Genomic DNA, 12,607 nt, shown 5'->3' with positions numbered 1-12,607 from the left:
AGTCATGAACAGCCTATGTCACCCGCTTGATAATGTCAACCCACTCAAGTTTGATTTTTTTTTAAATATTAATACATACATTAAAGAAACTTAATGAACGCCATGAAGGATAAACTTAAAGAGATCCACACCTAGACAAATCATAATCAAACTTTCAAAAGACAAGAATCTTACAAGCAGCAAGAGAGAAGTGACTCATCCTATACAAGGAATTCTCGCTAAGATTAACAGCTAGTTTGTCATCAGAAACTATGGAGACAAAAGTTGGTAGGATGACTTATTTAAAATGCTGAAAGAAACAAATTCTCCATCGATAATTCTGTATCCAGCAAAATTAATTTTTTTCATGAAGAAGAAATTAAGGCCTTCCTAGATAAACAAAAACTGAGATAATTTTTCTCTAGCAGGTCAGCCCTGTAAAAATATTAAAGTCTCTCAAGTGGAGTTGAAAAGATACTAGAATAAAGAAAAAATAAAATAAAGAAAAAATAAAGAGTGTTGGTAAAGGGAAATTACAGGTAAATGTGAGACAGGTTAAATGTATGTTTTTGTCAGCTCTTCTTTTTTTCCCCTCCATAAGATTTATTATTTGTTGGTTGGTTGGTTCGTTTACTGAGAGTGAGAGTACTTGAGCAGGGAAGAGAGGCAGAGGGAGAGAGAGAGAGAATCTCAAGCAGGCTCCAAAATGCTCTACGCTCAGCATGGAGCTCAACACAGGGCTTGATCTCACAACCACAAGATCATGACTTGAGTTGAAGTTCAGAGTTGGCCGTTTAACCGACTGAGCCACCCAGGTGCTCCTCCCTCCATATAATTTAAAAGACAACAGCATACAGCAATAATTATATATTGTGTTGCTAGGCATTTGATGTATAAAGATGTAATATGTACACCAGCAATAACACAAAGGAGGGGGAAAGGTTGGAGCTATATAGGAGCAAAGTTTTTATACACTGTTAAATTAAGTTGTTGAAAATCTGAACGATGGTTCAGAATTGAAACTGACAGTTTCAATTATAATCATCAGGAAGGGCTAAGAAAATGATTTTTAAAATATAGTAAAAGAAATGACAAAAGAATTAAAATGACACAATAGAAAATATCTATTTAATACAAAAGAACTCAGTAATAGAGCAACAGAGGTTGGGGAAAGGCATGACATAGAAAACAAATGATTAGAATTAGACAGATATGGGTTACATGTCACCTCTGCATCAGCTAGAAATTTCCTTGGAAAAATTTCCTTATACTATGTTCCTCAGTTCCCCATGTCCTATATATAGCATGGAAACAAGAACGTCTACATTACTGCCTTGCTGTGAGAAATAAAGCAAGTGAAATACATAAAATACTGAATTTGACATTTGGTAGATTCTCAGTGATTATTAACAATAATCATTGTAATAGATACCATATAAATTCTGAGAGGTCTTAACTTTCGAAAAGTAAAATGTATGCTCAAATATATTTAAAAAGCAATGGACGCAATATATAGAATATACACAGAAGTACTCTTTACGTTTTAAGTATCAAAATACTAACTTAATCTTGGAAGATTTTATTTTAATAAAGCAGCATAAAATACCACGCAAAGAAGCATTACCTATATTTCTAAGGTGTCAGTTTATTAGAAGTGGACTTTTGTTAGATAAGAATATATTGAGACTAAATGTGTAAAGGTGTGTACCACGTGCATTCAATATTTTTAGAAAACAAGCACGATATGCTTCAAACGATTTTGAGTTGAGTGAAAAACAATACTGAAAAAAATCACTGCTATTTAAAGCATATGAAACCAAACAACCATTTTTTGGGGACTTGATCTTGCTGGTTTACATGCTAAAAAGAAGTACTTCTCATGGTTCTTTCACGTGAGATAAAGTTAGCAAAAAATCTGGCGAAGCAAGGATACGCATAAGTTGAGATATTTGAACAGTTTTGCTGGCATATGTCAGAATCTTAAAAAAAAATGTTGGGGAGGCTAGAGTTGTCTTGGAATTAAAGGCAACCATGAAATAGGAAAAGAGTATTGGGTTGGGCATCAAGGAACAAACAGGGACCACATCCTGGACCCTGTACACTCTCAAGCCAGAAGATCTTGACAAGTTAACTCTTCTGTTTCTTAATTTCTTTCTTTCTAAAGAGTGAGCATTTTTTTTTGGTGGGCTGTGTGATCCTTCTCCATTCTAATATTGTATGGTTCTGTGTAATATTTCCTCTTCTGGAAGAAAAATGCCAAGGCTCTACACAGGCTTTTTCTCTTTGAGTATTATTAACAAGGTAGACATGAATTCCAGAGTTTGGGTCAATTTGTCCTTAATGGGTGACTAGCAATTCTATGGTGCTTCTCTCTCCAGCTTGTTTTTTTTCTTCTTTACTGTTATGATTCTTCCTGTTATTTAAAAAAATGCAACTAGAATTCATGCTATGATCCTCTTATTATACCTAAAGTCAGAGGGGTATTCCAAACATATGGCAACTAGCATAGCACAGGCATGAAACAATCAACAGCTACGGATGCTGGCCATACAGACATGTATTAGCCCTGCATAAAACTAGGAGAGGAACTTGATCGATTTATTTTTTTGCTCTTCTCAAATTTTTATTTAAATTCTAGTTAGTGCACATACAGTGCAATATTGGCTTCAGGAGTAGAATTCAGTGATTTATCACTTACAAACTCTACCCAGTGCTCATCATAAAAAGTGCCCTCCTTAGTACCCATCACCCATCTAACCTATCTCCCACCCACCTCTCTCCATCAACCCTTAAAACTTGATCAATTTAGATAAGGTTTACAAATATTTGTGTTCTTCAATCTGTGTGTATATATACACATGTATTAATGTGGGATCATATTCACTTCAAAATGCATTTAGTTTATAAATTGGATTATCCTTAGTTATGTCTAAGACGCTTAAAGAGATAAATAAAGGAATAATATTCACTAACACTGAACAAAAAGGTATTCACTAGAAAAGGAGATAGATGAAATAAAAAGAAGTAGATATGGGAAAATTAGAAAATTTGGGAGTTGAAAAATCATCATTGAAAAAAATTTAAATATGTAGTAGAGAAGATAAACTCGAAACGGGAAACAAAAAGTGAATTGGTGAATTGGCGTTCATAAGAATTTCACCTAGAATGCATCAAAAAGAGATGACAGGTGCAAAAGGTGCAAAAAGGTGCACCTATAATGCGTGCAAAAAATATGACAGGAGTTAGGAGTGAAGGAGGATAGGCAAGAAACTCTAACCTAAACCTAATGGCAGATCCAGAAGAGAATGTAGAGAGTAGAAAAAAACCACAATGTTTAACAAGACAAAAGACATTTTCACAGCTAAAGGGAGACATGAGTCCCCCAATCAAAAGTACAGTAGGATTACAGAGCAAGAATAATAATTAAAAAAAAAGACAAATAAAAATATATCTAGTCTTAGATTTTTCTTACCAAAGCTACAGAACATCAAGGGAACAGGGGTAGAGGAAGGGAAGACAGAGATTTTAAAAAGTGCCAGAGGGGAAAGCAAGATTAATTACAAAAATTTGACAGGCAGATTGACAACAGACTTTTCATGAACAACTATAGATCCTGGAAGGCAAAGAAGAAATATCTTCAACATGATGAAGAGAAAATTACTCTCAATATTGAATTTTATATCTAACCTCATAGTATTCAACAGCAAGAGCAAAATAAGGACATATTCAGCATGCAAAGAGAATTTACCTGCCAAGTACCTTTATAAAAAGAAATAATGAAGGAGACGATCTATTAAAAAAAATAAATCTGGGGCGCCTGGGTGGCTCAGTGGGTTAAGTGTCCGACTTCAGCTCAGGTCACGATCTCGCGGTCCGTGAGTTCGAGCCCCGCGTCGGGCTCTGGGCTGATGGCTCAGAGCCTGGAGCCTGCTTCTGATTCTGTGTCTCCCTCTCTCTCTGCCCCTCCCCCATTCATGCTCTGTCTCTCTCTGTCTCAAAAATAAATAAACGTTAAAAAAAAATTTAAAAAATAAATAAATAAATAAATAAATAAATAAATAAATAAATAAATCTGACCCAGAACAGGGATCAAAATTGAACCAGGGAAGACTGAGTTCATAAAATAGGCCAGTGAACATCCCCAAAGGCAAGGGAATTAAAAGCAAAAGTGAATTACTGGGACCTTATGAAGATAAAAAGCTTCTGCACAGCAAAGGAAACAACCAACAAAACTAAAAGGCAACCAACGGAATGGGAAAAGATATTTGCAAATGACACATCGGACAAAGGGCTAGTATCCAAAATCTATAAAGAGCTCATCAAACTCCACACCCGAAAAACAAATAACCCAGTGAAGAAATGGGCAGAAAACATGAATAGACACTTCTCTAAAGAAGACATCCGGATGGCCAACAGGCACATGAAAAGATGTTCAACGTCGCTCCTTATCAGGGAAATACAAATCAAAACCACACTCAGATACCACCTCACGCCAGTCAGAGTGGCCAAAATGAAGAAATCAGGAGACTATAGATGCTGGAGAGGATGTGGAGAAACAGGAACCCTCTTGCACTGTTGGTGGGAATGCAAATTGGTGCAGCCGCTCTGGAAAGCAGTGTGGAGGTTCCTCAGAAAATTAAAAATAGACCTACCCTATGACCCAGCAATAGCACTGCTAGGAATTTATCCAAGGGATACAGGAGTACTGATGCATAGGGGCACCTGTACCCCAATGTTTATAGCGGCACTCTCAACAATAGCCAAATTATGGAAAGAGCCTAAATGTCCATCAACTGATGAATGGATAAAGAAATTGTGGTTTATATACACAATGGAATACTACGTGGCAATGAGAAAAAATGAAATACGGCCTTTTGTAGCAACATGGATGGAACTGGAGAGTGTGATGCTAAGTGAAATAAGCCATACAGAGAAAGACAGATACCATATGGTTTCACTCTTATGTGGATCCTGAGAAACATAACAGAAACCCATGGGGGAGGGGAAGGAAAAAAAAAAAAAAAAGAGGTTAGAGTGGGAGAGAGACAAAGCATTAGAGACTGTTAAAAACTGAGAACAAACTGAGGGTTGATGGGGGGTGGGAGGGAGGGCAGGGTGGGAGGGAGGGCAGGGTGGGTGATGGGTATTGAGGAGGGCACCTTTTGGGATGAGCACTGGGTGTTGTATGGAAACCAAGTTGACAGTAAATTTCATATATTAAAAAAAAATAAATAAATAAAATAGGCCAGTGAATTTAATTTTTGAATTCTCACTTTTTGTATTAAAAAGAAAAACAATAGAAAACAATATCACATGTTAGCAAGTGTTAAACGAACAGTTAAAGTGTCCTCAGAGATATACAAAAATGCAAAATTATTTTTAGTATGCGTTTTTGAAATGGAAGATATTCACCAAAAGAATAGAAATGCAATCTATGATTTACAAGCCATAAAAGGGAAAGACAAATATATAAAAGTATTTATTATGCAACAGAAAACAATAAAGGAAATGAAAAAGAGAAGGGATGATCAACAGAAAATTTGAAGATGGTAGAAAATATCCCAATAGAAACATTTTTCTCCTAAAGTCAGTATCAGTCCTTAAAAGCAGATATTCCATGTAAAACACTAACCAGAAGCCTATCCTCCTTTGTTTTAAGGGCTAAAAAAATATGAATAGTACAGTTCAATTAAAAATTCTCAGTGGCGCCTGGGTGGCTCAGTCGGTTAAGCGTCCGACTTCAGCTCAGGTCATCATCTCGCTGTTTGTGGGTTTGAGCCCCGCGTCGGGCTCTGTGCTGACAGCTCAGAGCCTGGAGCCTGTTTCGGATTCTGTGTCTCCCTCTCCCTCTGCTCCTCCCCCACTCGTGCTCTGTCACTCTCTCTCTCAAAAATAAATAAACATTAAAAAAAGTTTAAAAAAAAATTCTCACCCAGTTTCAATTTTCTAAAATGAAACTATGACAAAGTAAAAAAAGCTTATTTGTATAAGTAACAAATTATAATGATAGGTGATGAAATGCTTAAAACATTGCTTCCTGATGATCAGTTAATATGATTGTTAGCACACAGTTGCCTTATATCCAATGGCATGATCTCCCTCATTGCCAGGAACTCTGAGTCACATTTCCTCTTTGTGGACATTGGTGCACTTATCAAAATGTCCCCAAATAATTCTGAAATTCTATTCATTGCATTTAGAATATAACACAAGAGTTTTCTCATACGTCAATTTGTTGAAAATGTTAGTATTGGACTGGATGTAAACATAATTTCTTCATACGTAAACAGCAGCCAGAAGGCATAGTATTGCAAAATAGGAATGGTTTAAGAAGGCATTGTTAAGGAAATTGTTCTAGAAAAACATTGATACGAAAGATGTTCTGTGGAGTATAATTAAAACAAATTATAATCATTAAACATACCAATTAAAAGACAGAGACTATCAGAATGGATAAATAAAACAAAATCTAGTTATATAATGCAGAAAAGACACACATAAAACAACCACACAGATGGTTGGAAGTAACAGGATAGAGAAGACTTACGTATTAGATAGGATTCTGCTATGAGTGACAGAAAAGCCAAAACAATAGTGACCAACCAAGTTCGAAGTTTGTCTCTCCCATAAATGGAGTCTGGAAGCCAGTTTTTAGGGCTGGCAAGACAGCTTCACTCCATGGAATTTCAGCAACCCAAACTCCTTGGTCTTCACAACTCTACCATTCTTAGGCTGGAGCCCTTGATTTTTGGTTCAATACGGTAGGAACTACATTCTAGGTGGCAGGACTGAATTAGGGATGAAAAAATAAAAGGAATGTGCCAGCCATCTTGAAGAATGCTCTTCGTTCATTTCACCTTCAAACTGAAAATTACCGCCATCATCACAGTGCAGAAGAGGCAACTGAGGCACAGAAAGATGAAGTGAGTTGCCCAAGTCATCACATGACCAGTAAGTGGTGCAGGCAGAACTGGACCCTAGAGGGTCTGTTCTTATACACCACACCATATTGATAAATAGCTTAACTTCTCTAGACCTGTATTTCTCCATCTGTAATATCAAAAAGATGGTCTGGATCTTTGTGGGCCAAATAAGGTCTACAAGTGGGTTTTGTTTGATGTAATTGCTTTTTTATTGTTGGTGGTGGTTTTTTGTTTTTGTCTTTTGTTTTTTGGGTCTTTTTGCAATTAGAATGTCTTTAGGTAGATTACACATCACCCAGTCATCCAAGACCCTACCACCTCCCCCTTGTTTTTCTCTTATATTAGCTTTTCACTTTATTTCCCTTCTGGCACCAGAAGACGTTTAGGCTGGGAACCCCTAGATAAGATGCTTCTCCTTTCAGCTCTGCAGGGCTACTGTCAAGGAAGGAAAACAATCTTCTGAGGGATGTTCACCAAAATTATCCAGGGTTCATTTGATTCAGGAGTACGTCATTGAAATAACTCAAATAACCAGAAACTTCATTAAAATGGAACGAGATAAGCAAGGTGTAAGCAGTTTGAATATCCTTTGCTAAATTTATGTATACTAAATATATGTGGCAAACTCCAAACTCGAGAGATTAATGCAACACGCTAATCCTAGTTTTCAAGTCCTACTCATCACAATATAGGAGATCCAGGACAGAACTATTTAGTAAATAGTCCATCTAGTTGGGGGTTCTTTTTTCAAATTTTTATTGAAAGTCAATAAATTTTTAAAAGCAGTTTTAGGTTCACAGCAACATTGAGGGGAAGGTAGAGATTTCCAATATACCCTCTGCCCCCACACAAGTAAAGCTTCCCCATTACCCACATTCCCCACCAGAGCGGTACATTTGTGACAACTGATGAACTCACATTGACATCATTATCACCCGAAGTCCATACTTGACATTACGGTTCACTCTTGACTCCACTTAGTTCTATATCCATCTCCTGTTTCATCGCCTCAATTTCCTGTCCCTGACCTAACCCATCTGAATCTGTTCCCCAGTCAAGGTTACGCTGGCCCAGTTGGTTACCTGTTTCAATATCAATAGGCTAATGGAGGGGAATTCTCAACATCTCTAGCTGCGATAGTTGTGGTTGAGTGGGGCTTTAAAATCTAAACCCACTGCTTCATGTACCATATCATGGTTCATGTTTCATTGTTTTAATACTGGCTGCTTTTCTCTTTTCCAGTGGCTATGGCACTCTGCTTCAGGAGCTGTTTGAGTGTCACTTTTGTGTGTCTGTGTAGTGGCTTAGCTGTCAAGTGTGACAAAAGGAAAAAGGAGCAAAGGAGTGAGAGCATCTTTATGGTGACAAATGTTAAGTCTACCCTGGCAAAGGGGGAAGTGAAAATGAAAGAAAGCCGCTGGAAAAGAACATATTGGGAACACATGCTCTGGGAAGTACATGTTACTTCCCAAAAAACCATTCAAATATTTGTGTTCTGTGTCTTGGAAATTCGGTTATGGGTGAGAGCATTGGAAGCTAAGCTCCCACAAGAAAAAATTATTTTAATTGATGCTACATTTGCTTTCAATAGGAATGTTGCAGTTGATTAATCCATAAATCAATAAAATGCTAAGGATGAAACTCACGTTGGAAAGAAATTAATTAGCAGACTTCAGATAGTTTAAAAATTAAACCATGATAAGGAAGGAGGTTGTCACTTCTCATTAAGCCTTTTCACAATTAAAAAAAAAAAAGCCTCTGTTTTTGGAGACAAGAATGTGCTGCTAGAATTCAATGCTTCATCAAGAGATGGGACATGAAAGAAAGCAGGCAAAAAGATAAAAGAAATGAAAAGAAATGAATGTTTTGTCTTGTTTAATCTTCCCCAAGTAGAGTCATATAATGATGGATGGTTCAATTTATTTAGCATGCTGCAAAACAGCAGAAGGCAGGTGACCTCGATGGATATTTGCATATTTAGAAACCTTTGGTCCATTACATAAATAACTCATCATCAAATATTTATTTCTTGTGAGAAAATGTGAATTGTGTATATGATATGAAAGAGAGAATACAAACATAGAAGGAAGTATAACATGTTCTAAGACTTTTCCATGATAAAAACTTCTATATATAAGGTACATGTGTAATCAAAGCACGTGTATCTGGATAATAGTCTACGATATGAATAAGTGTTTCTCATACATCCCCAATCTGTTCTTAAGGCACTGTCTTGGGGTACCTGATCCTTCCCCATTCAAACTAGATTGATATTTCCCTCGCCACAGGGTAGATTCTACCAGCTGAACAAAGATCACAAGGGAGTCATTTCTGTGATTTTTGAATAATCTACAGTCTCTTGAAATTTACGGCAGAGGCACTAGTTTGAAAGAAAAGATGTTTTGAGAATCAAAGTGAAGCCCTGAAGGATTCAAGACATAAAGTTTATGTCATAAAAAAATGCATTTGGGAGAATAGATAAAGGCCAGGGTAACCTTGTCCTCTGAATTCTATAAACTAGTGGGGGAGGAGTTGCCAGGGGAAAGAGGAAAGCTACTTCAGTGTGTCCCTGTTAAGGATCTTGTGTCTTACCTCTCACCTGAGGTCCAGAAGCAAGTGAGCCTCTCAAAAATTTATGCAAATCGCAGGTCTGTCATTCCAATTACACATAATATGCACTGGGAGTCTCAGATTCATTAAATCCTCATTTTTATGAGGATGCAGCTTTGGAGAATTGAAAGCAAAGGTTTGGAATCTGTACCTGGCCTTGCAGGTAAAGAAAAGACACCTTTGCTCCCCATCACTGGGGAACAGGCCAATGAAAATGGCCACAAAACACAGTCGGGCAGAGACACCTAAAGCAGTCTGATAGAGTCCTTCTGCTTTCCACTGTGGCACAGGAAGACACAGAAGTTTTCCTCGTGTAGTCAAGAGCGATAAGGGCATGGCCTTGGCTGCTGAAGGCCCTGAACCCCTGGAGATGTGACAGGTGAGACAGCAAGGGTACTGAAGTACTCCACAGAGACCGCCAACCATAAGCTGCTCAGGGCATCACCTATGAACTTGGGTTCTCTTTCCCAAGGTGTAATAGGTGTCTGCAAAGAAAGGTTCCATAATCATCTCATTCCTTTGGGTCACAAATGGGGTTAGAGGAGGAGTATGGAACAGAATAGAATGTGGCATGTAAGAGGATTTCTTTTTCCCATAATTCTAGGCATGCAAGCTTACAACATTCATTCAGGACACCTACGACCTCCAGAAAGTACAGGACAACAAAACAAGCAATTCAAGGTACCTGCTAGTTTGGTGAGGGGAAAAATACATTTATACGTGTAGTTGATTCTTTTTTTTTTTAACGTTTATTTATTTTTGAGACAGAGAGAGACAGAGCATGAACGGCGGAGGGTCAGAGAGAGGGAGACACAGAATCTGAAACAGGCTCCAGGCTCTGAGCTGTCAGCACAGAGCCCGACGCGGGGCTCGAACTCACAGACTGCGAGATCATGACCTGAGCCAAAGTCGGCCGCTTAACCGACTGAGCCACCCAGGTGCCCTTGATTCTTATTATTCAGGGTGATTATGTTCTATAAAGTCACCATGAACACTGAATTAGCAAATACTGAACCATTACTTCTTGGGGAAATACGGGCTAAGTTCCTATATGCCTCTGGTCATAACACTTTCATCAGTCGATTAACACATAAACTTGCTTTATGTATGTTTCTGTTTAAAGACATTATTCAATATACGTTGTTACTTCAATAATCACAGCCAATAGCACTATAACTCTGCCTGAGGGAAGCTCATCTAACACAAGTATTTTCTCCAAGAGGCACATCACAGGCTTCTCCCTAGCATAGGAACACTAGACAGTATTTCAGCACTGTGCTTGGGGGCCACTTTAAACAGCAAAATCACCAACAAAAAGAAAAGACAAAATGTGCAAAAAAACAAAACAAAACAAGAAAAAAACAACTAAACTAAATACACCATGAAAAGGACATTTGTTTTCAGTGCGAGAGCTGGAACACGAAGGCAGAATGTCACCTTGTTCAACCTCAGCTGGGAACGTCTGTGTCAGACAACTCAAAGTTTTCATCACTCTGCACATATCTGGAAAGCCTGAAAGTGCTGGGAGCCCTGGCTTGGAGGTTACAACAAATTTCAGGGAGAAGACAAGTGTGCAAGCAGGGTTTCTGCAAATAATGAGGACTGACCGCATTTAAGACGCATGGGTATTAAGATGTTAGTGGGTGCAAACCTGGGAGGCAATCTTCGCTTCATTGATGAGAGTGCACTGTTGAAAGCTCTTTTCATTCCTATTTGTACTCAGAATTAGGAAAGCTCCAAATGCTTGCAGGAATCCACACATCTTCTATCAGGGTATATTGCAGATGGTTCCCAGGAAACCAGCTCTGAACGGGTGATTTGCAGCCGGTTTACTGGGAAGTGTTCCTGGGATCAACCCCTGTAGGGAAATGAAGGCAGTGGATTTGAATACAAGGGGACACTGAAGTGACTGAAATGAAGTCACAGTGAATCACGGCAGGGGTGGGGCTGAAGCTCAAATGACCTCAGAGTTGCCCCCACATTAAGGCCGAGGAGCTGGGCTTTCGTAACTCCCCCAATGGCAAGTCACTAGACGCAGGCTGTCCCTCAGAAGGCACAGTGACTTTACGTGCGATGATGATCTTCAACAGATGACAATTCCCAAAAAAGACCAAGCTGCATGAAGTCACCATGATCATTCCCAGGAGCTGGAGGGATGGGTTCCCCGTCATGGAAAGAGAATATAGGCAGCGCGTACCTCCCTATCACCCCCTAAACTGTGCCAAGCACAAGAGGGTGTTTCCAATGATGTATCTGGGGACAGCCTCAATGAGGTTTTAAAAAGGCATGGAACTAACTGTAGTGGCAGAATGACGGACCCCAAAGATGTCCACTCCCCATCCTCAGAACTTGGGACTGTGTTGCTTTACATGGCAAAAGAAACTGTGCACACAGGATTACAGTTAAGGACCTTGAGGTGAAGTGGTTTTCTTGAATTATGCAGGTATATCCAACGCATCCATATGAATTCTTAAGAGCAGAGAAACTTCACAGGCTGCACATATGCAGAGATATAACAATATGAGAAGCACTCCATCTGTTCTTGCTGACATTGAGGATGGAAGAAGGGGGCCACGAGCCAAGGAACGTGGGCAGGCTTCTAGAAGGTGGAAGAGCCAAAGAAATGGATTTCCATCTAGAGCCTCTAGACAGGACTCAGCCCTGAATTTTAGCCTAGAAGACGCACGTTGGACTTTTGACCTATAGAACTATGAGAGAGTGTATGTGCATTGTTTAAGCCACCAAGTATGAGGTGATTTGTTACAGCAGCAATAGAGAGCTAATTCACTACCTATCAATATAGTGACAGTGGCTCCACATACGGAGAGAAAAGGGAGGCATCTGAGTGTTCCAAGCGACTGACTGAATCTGCAAGGATTTCCCAGCCAGCGGCGGAAGCCATTACAACAGCTTCAACTACTGTTGATCACTTTCCAGGTGATGTCTTCTTTTTTTCTTCCCTGTTTTATCTCAGTGTATGCCTCTGGAGCCATTTGTTTCCTTTATGTTTTCACTCCTTGAATTGCTCACTACTGAACCTCACAACCGCACAATTGTACACAATTATAAATTAATCCTGTAGCCCCGAAATTCTG

General features: G+C 38.8%; 1 long non-coding RNA gene across 1 annotated transcript in view; it reads right to left on the bottom strand.

The window, feature by feature from the left end:
* LOC109246495 (uncharacterized) overlaps positions 1 to 12,607 on the bottom strand; it is a 55,233-nt gene that overhangs the window by 9,416 nt on the left and 33,210 nt on the right. The gene's annotated exons all lie outside the window — the stretch shown is intronic.

This window comes from Panthera pardus, unplaced genomic scaffold (genome assembly GCF_024362965.1).
Source record: "Panthera pardus isolate Hobbes unplaced genomic scaffold, ASM2436296v1 HiC_scaffold_13, whole genome shotgun sequence".
Lineage (NCBI taxonomy): Eukaryota > Metazoa > Chordata > Mammalia > Carnivora > Felidae > Panthera > Panthera pardus.
Note: the sequence above shows the minus strand (reverse complement) of the source record. Positions and strands in the feature narration are given on the sequence as shown.